The sequence below is a fragment of the Anabrus simplex genome, chromosome 1 (genome assembly GCF_040414725.1).
Source record: "Anabrus simplex isolate iqAnaSimp1 chromosome 1, ASM4041472v1, whole genome shotgun sequence".
Taxonomy (NCBI): domain Eukaryota; kingdom Metazoa; phylum Arthropoda; class Insecta; order Orthoptera; family Tettigoniidae; genus Anabrus; species Anabrus simplex.
This window is the reverse complement of record NC_090265.1, coordinates 630,007,455-630,017,361: the sequence shown is the minus strand read 5'-3', so window position 1 is coordinate 630,017,361 and position 9,907 is coordinate 630,007,455. Positions and strand designations below refer to the sequence as shown.

Below are 9,907 nucleotides of genomic sequence, written 5' to 3'. Positions count from 1 at the left end.
CTGATTTTGAAAGACTTAGCGTGTGTTATGTATGTTTATTGGTGTTCATTTAAAGAACTTCAATGTCCAGAGCTCTTTATCCGGCAGTTATAATTAATCCAATTAATTCTTGTTCCTATTTTTGTATCTAGAATTAGTCCTGGATCAATATTTTTCCAGCCGGGCTGTGTGGCTCGGACGGTTGAGGTGCTGGCCTTGTGACCCCAACGTGGCAGACTCGTTCCTGACTCTGTCCGGTGGTATTTGAAGGTGCTCAAATACGTCTGCTTCGTGTCGGTAGACTTACTGGCACGTAAAAGAACTCCTGCTGGACTAAATTCCGGCACCTCGGCATCTCCGAAAATCATAATAGTAGTTAGCGGGATGTAAAGCAAATAAAATTATTATTATTATTATTATTATTATTATTATTATTATTATTATTATTATTATTATTATTATTATTATTATTTCATCATCATCTTCTTCTTCTTCTTCTTCTTCTTCTTCGAATAACCCTTTTGAGGGCACGATAAATCAATTTTGGTTACTTTTCTTTGCATTTAACTTTCTTCGATTCCGAACTTCCTTCATTTTCTGAGAATTATTTTCCTTTTTCCTCTTCAGTCCTTTTATCCAGTTGTTAATTTCTTTCTCTCCTGAAATCCTACCTTTCGTGTTACTTCTCTGAAACGTGTTCTGTTTTCTATCGTATCTATTTTAATTCCAGCGTTTTTCGTATCCTTTTCAATTTTAATGAACCAACTTGGCTTGGATTTGCAACTGTTCAATAAGTTGAAGATTTGTTCAGTTAGTCTATTGTTATTCATTCTATAAGTGTGTCCAAAAAAACTGTCGTTTTTCTTTTCCTCATTAAAGTTGTCAGTTTTTCAACTTTTAAACATAGCTCTATGTTTGATCGTAGTCTGAATTCGGCATTGTTGTTTCTTATAGGTCCTAGTATTTTTCTCAAAATTCTTCTTTCAACTTTTGCTAGTTTTTCAAGATCTCAAATTCTTGTACGTTTAAGAGCTTCTGCTGCATATAAAGTTTCTGGCCGGGCCACTGTTTGATAATGTCTTAATTTTAAGTTCCAGGATAGGGATTTCTTATTGTATACATTTTTTATCATATTAAACATCCTTTCCGTTTTGTTTACTCTTGTAGGCCTATCTATAGCTACCTTTTCTTTTTTGTTGTATGTTATCCATTCTCCCAGGTATTTAAAGCAATCTGTCCAAGATGTTATGTGATTGTTAATTGTGATATTTTGAGGGGCATTAATGACATTTCTCATGAACTTTGTTTTTCAAATGATACTTCCAATTATTATTATTATTATTATTATTATTATTATTATTATTATTATTATTATTATTATTATTATACCGGGCGGTACACCTCCACGCCGCTAATTTAAAATTTGCGCCTGTTGAAACTCCTCTGCTGGAGGAAGTCTGAACTTTATCTACGCTATTAATTCTCTACTTTCTCAGAAGATGTCACCACGTGGAAAATTTTGAGTTTTCGAACTGTGTCATTTTTGATGTGTTTTTGTTTCACTTGAAGTAAGAAGTATGAACTTTCTCTTCTAGAGGACACTACTGAAGATCAACAATAGTGCACCCTAGTGCGAAGTCAAAGAACTATTTTGTTGGAGAAATTTTTATTTCAAATGTTTGTCTTTGCTAAAAAAATTTTCAGTTATTGTTTAAGTTGCTGTATACCCCTCTCTTTCCCCTTGTTTTGCATTTAACCAATCCCGAATTTCTGTTATTAATTTCTGACCAATCATAGGTATCTTCCCCCAACTTGAATATGTTGCTGTATCCTACCCAATAAAAAGTTTGTGGGAGGGTGTTCTTATTCCCCTAACGCCTAGAACCTTCCGCGAGAGGATATAAACTGCTGATTTTAGGGTCTCCGGGCCACTTCTGTTCCATCTTTCAGTGTATTAAGTACATTGCAGGAGGCGGGAAGCGCCTCTTTCCTCGGCAGCGGCCAGCAACAAGGTAATGGCCGATTAATAACTTCTTTCTTTGCTAGCTCAGCAGTTTAACTCTCGGGGCGGGTTCTAAGCGTTCCACCATGTAACCTTTTCCTGAATGTAACTACTCCTTTCATATATTCTCTTTTAAAGCTACATACTGGGATAGAGAGTGCTAACCCTCTCGAGCTCCCACTCATATTGTTTTGAGGTGAACTTATTTTTCTCAACCTATTCTTCGTTAATGTAAAACAAATTGTTCTCTTCTTAAGTCACCTCTTTAGTATGGGATTAGCCCTTGTATTAACGGCCTAGTGCCAAGTAGGTCTTAATCAAAGTGTATTAGGAGTGCAAGTTCGCCTCCTCTCAAATTGTTATTTTAGAGGTCATTTAATTAACCTCCTTTGCATTTAATAGACCTCAGTAGATTGGGTATTTTACCCCTGTGTTTATGTCCGTTGAGGACAACTTGAAGGTGGAGTTTGGTGTGGCCTGGGAGAGGCTTAAATTTGAGAGCGAGTGGCTCTTTTGAAAATTGAGTGTTGTATGCCTCGTGGAAGCTTTTCAGTGTAATTTGGAGCTAGGGCTCCTAGGCATGAATGGAGTTTTCTGCCCCTCTGTTGAAACTGTGTTTGGAGGTAAAACTGCGCTGATTGCCCAAGCATTGTGTTTTTAGGGCTCGAAGCCCAAATCCTGTAAATATTGTAACTACCCTTTGACTTGCTACTTTGTACCTGCCATGCTTGTTATTTCTTTGTTTTTGAAAAGAAAATATAACCTGGTTAAATTTTAATTAATTTTACTTTAGTAGCTTGAGACCCGTTCACCACCCCGCACCTTCTTTCACGCATAACTACCACAAAAATACGGTAACAAGTGGTAGCAGAGCGTGGTTGAATGGGTCTCAATTTAGCCCCTTTTGACGGCTAAACATTGTTTTGTTCCGAACTCTAACTATTTTCCCAGTTGCTGGAATCTTTTGAGTTTTTCAAAATTGTTCTGTCACCATGCCCGGCCCTCGCGATGTTCTCCATCTTAACTATTTGCGCAAGGAGGAGTTGATCTATGAATTGACTATTAGAAATGTACAATCTGGAGGCACGGTTGCAGTAGACACAAACACGCTTAGAGAGTCCCTAGATTTGCCCATTTCCATCCCCAATTTGGGAGAGAAAGAAATTGACGACTCTCTTTCCACGATCACGGAGAATATTACTGGGCTAGCTTCTGTAGTTAGTTTTTTTGATGAAAATGATCCTTCTCCTAATCAAATTAAGCGTGTGCAAGCTAGGCTGTTTCATTTTTCCAATAGAGTTAACGATCTGTTGTCTCTAAAGTTGAATGACGTTCAGAAGAAGGAAGCTAGTACGCTGCTCGAAAATATGTCTGAATTATCTAGCAAGGTCACTCAATTGTTAACAGGGGAGGTTCCTCCCAAAAGCGATCTACCCACCACAGTGAATGTACGTAGCGAGGAAGAGCCTCATAAGGGAGAAGTCAATAGGATAACCGTTGCTGCTCAAACTATCTCTGCCCCATTGGACAACGAATCTGAACGCCGTTCATCTTTGAGTAACATCCGTTCGGAATTAACTTCCTTGCCATTGAAACCTTTACCTACTATGTCACCCGGGTTTAGCAGCTTGCCTCACCCATTGGCAATGTTGCTCAGAGGTATCTCTAAGTTTTCGGTTAATACCACCAGTGAAGTAATTTCATTTTTAAGATTTCTGGTTGAATTTCAGGATCATGCCCTTGTGTTTTCTCTTTCTCCATGTCAAATTTTGCAAATTATCTATCCTTATGCAATTGGTATTCTTTCTGACAAAATAGTAAGAGCCATAGCCGAACAGTCATCTATTGAAGATTTTCATGCACACTTGCTTGCAAATTTTATTCCCGCCCGCGCGAGGTCTTCTCTGATTCAGAAGTACTATTATCGTGTACAGCGATTGGATGAGAACTTGGCTGATTTCATACAAGACATTAAGTTTTATACTAGGGTGTTTGCTCTTCACTTCCCTGAGGATCAAATTGTACAAGCTATTGTGGAAGGTATTTCACCATCTTATAGGTCATACTTGTGTTTCGCGGCGTGCCCGCAAACTTTCTCTGAACTTGAAGCGTTGGCCGTCTCAGCGGAAGGAGTTAGGTACGCCGATTCTTTGCGTGTGGCAAAAGAACCCCCTCCTTCGTTTAGTAATACTCGGCCTCCACCTCGCCGACCAGTCACACCCCGTAAATGTTATGCTTGCGGGTCGCCTGACCATCTTCGCAATAAATGTCCATTGGTCAAAACTAGTAGGGCAAATAATGGAGCTGGTTCAGCACAAGGCTGTTTTAAATGTGGGGCTTTCTCACATATCGCCAAGAATTGCCCAAACTCGAATAGCACCCCCTCCTGCTCAACTTCTGGTGCAAATTCTACCTATGCCAATAATAAAAAGTGACTAGTGGCTTCGGCTGAGTCGACTAATCCATCTTCCCGAGACTCAGCCCCTGGTAAACAGGTTGTAAATTCAGGGAACGAGCAATTTTCAAATTTATCTTTTGAAGGTCCCAAAGAGTGTCTTAGGATTGCGGCGGATTCCCCCGCACCTGTTCCTTTTCTTAAGATTGAGTTAAATAACGAGCCTATAACAGCTCTCTTAGACTCAGGCAGTGTTTGTTCGATTATTTCGGCTGAATGGTATTCTAAATTGAAATCTGTTTGTAAACTACCTGACTATGTCTCATCTCCTGTTCAATATGTTTCGGCTAATTCATCCCCATTAGAAATTCTAGGTTCCTTATTGGTCAAAATTCGTATTTTTAAATTCACTTGGAAAGTTAAATTGTTTGTGGCCAAGCTCTTGTCTTGCCCCATTATATTGGGAGCGGACTTTATTTTTCACACTGGTCTTGTGCTCGATCTTCAGAGTAGGTCTTGCACTTTCAAATTTGCCTCTAATTGTAGCATCCCTTCATTAAAGTGTAATTCTGCATCATGTTCTTCTATTTCGCCTACCCAGGATGAGATGTTGTTAGATCTTAGACATCTACCTGAGGAGAAGGCTGATAGTATTCGTAAGCTGTGTCAGTCGTTTCCAGAGGTGTTCTCTGATACTCTTGGTGTTACTGACCTTATTGAATACAAAATTGAGGTCACTGATTCGATTCCTGTCCGTCTTCCACCGTATAGGCTATCTCCACCTAAAATGAAGGCTCTGAAAGAAATTATCGATCAGATGTTGAAGGATGGTATTATTAGGCCCTCTAAGTCGGCGTATTCTTCGCCTATTTTTCTACTTCCGAAACCCCAAGGAGGCTTCAGGCCTGTAATTGATTACAGGGCTCTCAATCGGAAGGTGGTGTTACAATCTGTGCCCCTTCCCGACCTTCATTCTTGTTTTTCATGGTTTCGTAAGGCCAAGTTCTTTACTATCTTGGACTTGAATCAGGCCTATAATCAAATTCCCCTTGCCGAAGAGTCTAAACACCTTACAGCGTTTGCCACGGACTGGAATTTATATGAATACAACCGCGTGCCTTTCGGGCTCCCCACGGGAGCAGCTGTACTCACTAGGCTGCTAGATAGGGTCTTCTCCGACATCAAATTTGAGTACGTATATCACTACTTGGATGATGTCGTCGTATTTTCAGAGACTTTTGAAGAGCATCTAGATCATCTGCGAGAAGTTCTCGATCGCCTTCGTAAAGCTGGGTTAACTGTTAAGTTGTCCAAGGTTGCCTTTGCTAAGCCCTCTATGTCTTTCCTAGGGCATATTGTGTCACCTGATGGTGTAGCTGTCGATCATTCTAGAACACAGGCCATCCGTGATTTTAAACCTCCCAAGGACATCAAAGGCATCGCCAGGTTTATTGGTATGGTGAATTTCTTCAGGAAGTTTATTCCTAACTTCGCTAATAGAGCGGCGCCCTTAAACCTTCTTCGTAGGAAAGGCATCAAATTCGAGTGGGGACCTTCTCAACAAACCGCTTTTGAAGACCTTAAATTAGCTCTTTGTAATGCCCCTGTACTTGCTATGCCTGATTTCTCGAAGAAATTCATCGTCCAAACCGACGCGTCGTCGTCAGCAGTAGCGGCAGTCCTTCTTCAGGAGACTGAACTAGGGAGGCGACCCATCGCCTATGCATCTAGGACCTTGTCGGCTCAAGAAGCCAAGTATTCCGTATATGAGCTCGAAGGTTTGGCAGTCTTATTCGCCTTAGAGAAGTTCCGTCTCTATCTGGAACATGTTAAATTCGACCTGGAGACAGATAATCAAGCCTTAAGCTGGGTCTTAGGTAGGCCGCGTCGTACTGGTCGTATAGCCCGTTGGGCCATCCGTATTTCTGCCTTCCAGTTTGATGTTAGACATATCAGAGGTACCGAAAATATTGTCGCTGATGGACTCAGCCGTATGTTTTCAAACGACGTTGAGAACCATGAACCGGTCGACAGTTCATCACCTCCCGAGTCCACACCATCTGATGTTAATGCCATCCTAACAGATGCTCCCATGCTCTTTAGGGATATCGAGAAATACCAACGTGAAGATCCGACGCTGGCTCCGATAATGGAAACCCTTTCTTCTGGGGAACATGTTGTCCCTTATGTTCTGAGGAATGGTGTTTTATGTTGCCCATCGAGGCATGATAAGATGATGAAAGTTGTCGTTCCAGCTGTTCTTGTACCTATGATCTTCAAGTATTATCATGAGACCCCATTAGGAGGACATCTTGGTATCTTTAAAACTCGTGAAAAGATTCGTGAAATGTTCATCTGGAAAGGTATGGACGGTGAAATCCGTGAACTTGTAAAAGCTTGTAAATCTTGTTTGCTCAGTAAACCCACCATGTCCACCAAGGTAGGCCTTTTGTCTTCGCATCAAGCGTCGCGCCCCATGGAACGCCTGTATATTGATTATGTAGGACCCTTCCCCCAGTCGAAGGGAAATGCCAACAAATTCATCTTTGTATGTGTAGATGGTTTTACAAGATTTTCTTGGTTATTTCCGACTAAGCTGGCTACCGCTCAGTCCACCATTACTTGCCTAAATTCTATTTTTGCTTCTTTTGGTCCGTGCCAATATATTGTATCTGATAATGCTAAGGCTTTTACATCTAATTTATTTCGTAAATTCTGTTTTGACTTATCCATCTCTCATGTAACTACTTCTGCTTATTACCCTCAACCATCTCTGGCTGAACGGGTTAATCGTAATCTCAGGTCCGCACTTATTGCCTATCATCATGAAGATCATTCCAGGTGGGACACGTCCCTGCATTGGTTAGCTTTTGCTTTGAATTCGGCGGTTCATGAATCACATAAATTTACTCCAGCTTCTTTGATGTTCAAATTTGTTCCCAACACGCCGCTCTCTAACCTCTGGTCTCTGAGTGACATTCTACCCGAGACAATAGATCCGGATAATATTAAAGATCTTTGGAAGAAGGCTAAAGCCAATCTTAAGATATCTCATGAAAAGGTTAGGGAAAGGTATGATCGTGGACGGAGACCCACCACTTTGAATGTAGGTGACCAGGTGATGGTCAAGAACTTTGTTCCCGCGGGCAAGCTTGGGTACAACTGGGGAGAATGACCAGTACCTCGCCCAGGCGGCCTCACCTGCTATGCTGAACAGGGGCCTTGTGGAGGGATGGGAAGATCGGATGGGATAGGCAAGGAAGAGGGAAGGAAGCGGCCGTGGCCTTAAGTTAGGTACCATCCCGGCATTCGCCTGGAGGTGAAGTGGGAAACCACGGAAAACCACTTCGAGGATGGCTGAGGTGGGAATCGAACCCACCTCTACTCAGTTGACCTCCCGAGGCTGAGTGGACCCCGTTCCAGCCCGCGTACCACTTTTCAAATTTCGTGGCAGAGCCGGGAATCGAAGCCTGACCTCCGGGGATGGCAGCTAATCACGCTAACCACTACACCACAGAGGCGGCCTTACTTCGATATTTACCAGAGCTAATTCACAAGCACTCAGACCACAGAAAACGTCACGTCCTACGTTATGTTAGGAAATGAGTTCGCTAAAAGCTTCAACGCAATCGCATCTGCTGTACATCATCAAGTGCATGCGGATTTGGAAAGTATTACCAACATACGATTGTTTCTCAATGGATGTGGCGGTCAAGAAAAAATGACTATCGTCGGATTGCTGATGCATTGGTTCTTATGGAGTCTCCAATATACGTCCAAAGGATAGAAATGTGGTTCCCTATCGTCGTCCATTTATTCATCCCCCATGATAGAGCCTTCGGAAACGTAGAGAGGAAGTTTGAGGACATAAGCATGCCTGAAAACCCAAAGGTCTACACCAACATAGGCGTAAAAAAAAAAAAAAGTCTTATCGTTGGGGGTCCGCCTCTGTGGTGTAGTGGTGTAGTGGTTAGTGTGATTAGCTGCCATCCCCGGAGGTCGGGGTTCGCTTCCCGGCTCTGCCACGCAATTTGAAAAGTGGTACGATGACTGGAACGGGGTCCACTGAGGTCAACTGATTAGAGGGGGGTTCGATTCCCGTCTCAGCCATCCTCGAAGTGATTTTTCCTGGTTTCCCACTTCTCCTCCAGGCAAATGCCGGGATAGTACCTAACTATAAGCCACCGCCGCTTTCTTCCCTTTTCCTTGACTATCCCTTCCAATATTCCTATCCACCCACAAGGCCCCTAGTCAGCATATCAGGCGGGGCCGCCTGGGCGAGGTACTGGTCCTCCATTCCAGTTGTGTCCCCGACCCAAAAGCCTCACTCTTCAGGACAATGCCATATTTTTTTTCTTTCTTGCTATTTGCTTTACTTCGCACCGACACAGATAGGTCTTGTGGCGACGATGGGACAGGAAAGCCCTAGGAATGGGAAGGAAGCGGCCGTGGTCTTAATTTTTTTTTTTGCTAGGGGCTTTACGTCGCACCGACACAGATAGGTCTTATGGCGACGATGGGATAGGAAAGGCCTAGGATTTGGAAGGAAGCGGCCGTGGCCTTAATTAAGGTACAGTCCCAGCATTTGCCTGGTGTGAAAATGGGGAACCACGGAAAACCATCTTCAGGGCTGCCGACAGTGGGGTTCGAACTCACTATCTCCCGGATGCGAGCTCACAGCTGTACGCCCCTAACCGCACGGCCAACTCGCCCGGTGACACTGCCCTTGAGGAACTAGAGTGGGATCCCTCGCTTCGAGGGAAAAATCCAACCCCGGACTGTAAACGGATAGAAACGAAGAAAGTAAATTTTTTACACATCGTCTCTCCTAAATAAGCACACGATTCGTTACGGATAAGATTCCGAGCTACAGAGAGTACGTGATTGTTGCGCAGTCAGATGGCACGATCTGCTTTATAACATCTTGTGGAGATGGCAACATTCCCCGTGCGATGGTGGTGTAATGGTGAGCATAGTTGCCTTCCAAGCAGTTGATCCGGGTTCGATTCCCGGCCATCGCATGTGATTTTGAAAGACTTTAATGTGTGTGATGTATGTTTATTGGTGTTCATTTAAAGAACTTCAATGTACAGACCTAAACCAGCAGTCGAAATGAATTATATTACTTTTCTGTCCCTATTTTTCTACCTGGAATTAGTCCTGGTACAATATTTCCTAACCGCTCTCAATCCCAGTTTTTGAAGTTCTAACCATATATAAATTCTAAAGACAATAAGGAGAAAACAATTTTATAAAGACAATCGCATACCGATTTCGCCTCTGTGGTGTAGTAGTTAGTGTGATTTGCTGCAATCCCCGGAGGTCCTTTTTCGACTCCCGGCTCTGCCACGAAATTTTGGAAAGTGGCACGAAAACTGGAACATCAACCACTCAGCCTCGGGAGGTCAACTGAGTAGATTTCCACTTCATCCATCCTCGAAGTGGTTTTCCGTGATTTCCCACTTCTCCAAGCAAATGTCGGGATGGTACCTATTTTAAGACCACGGCTACTTTCTTCCCTCTTCCTTGTC

General features: G+C 42.7%; 1 non-coding gene across 1 annotated transcript; it reads left to right on the top strand.

Moving 5' to 3' along the window:
* The first annotated feature begins 9,325 nt into the window (after positions 1–9,325).
* On the top strand, positions 9,326–9,397 carry TRNAG-UCC (transfer RNA glycine (anticodon UCC)). Its single transcript has one exon. It is a non-coding gene; the product is annotated as a tRNA-Gly (tRNA).
* Positions 9,398–9,907: the final 510 nt, after the last annotated feature.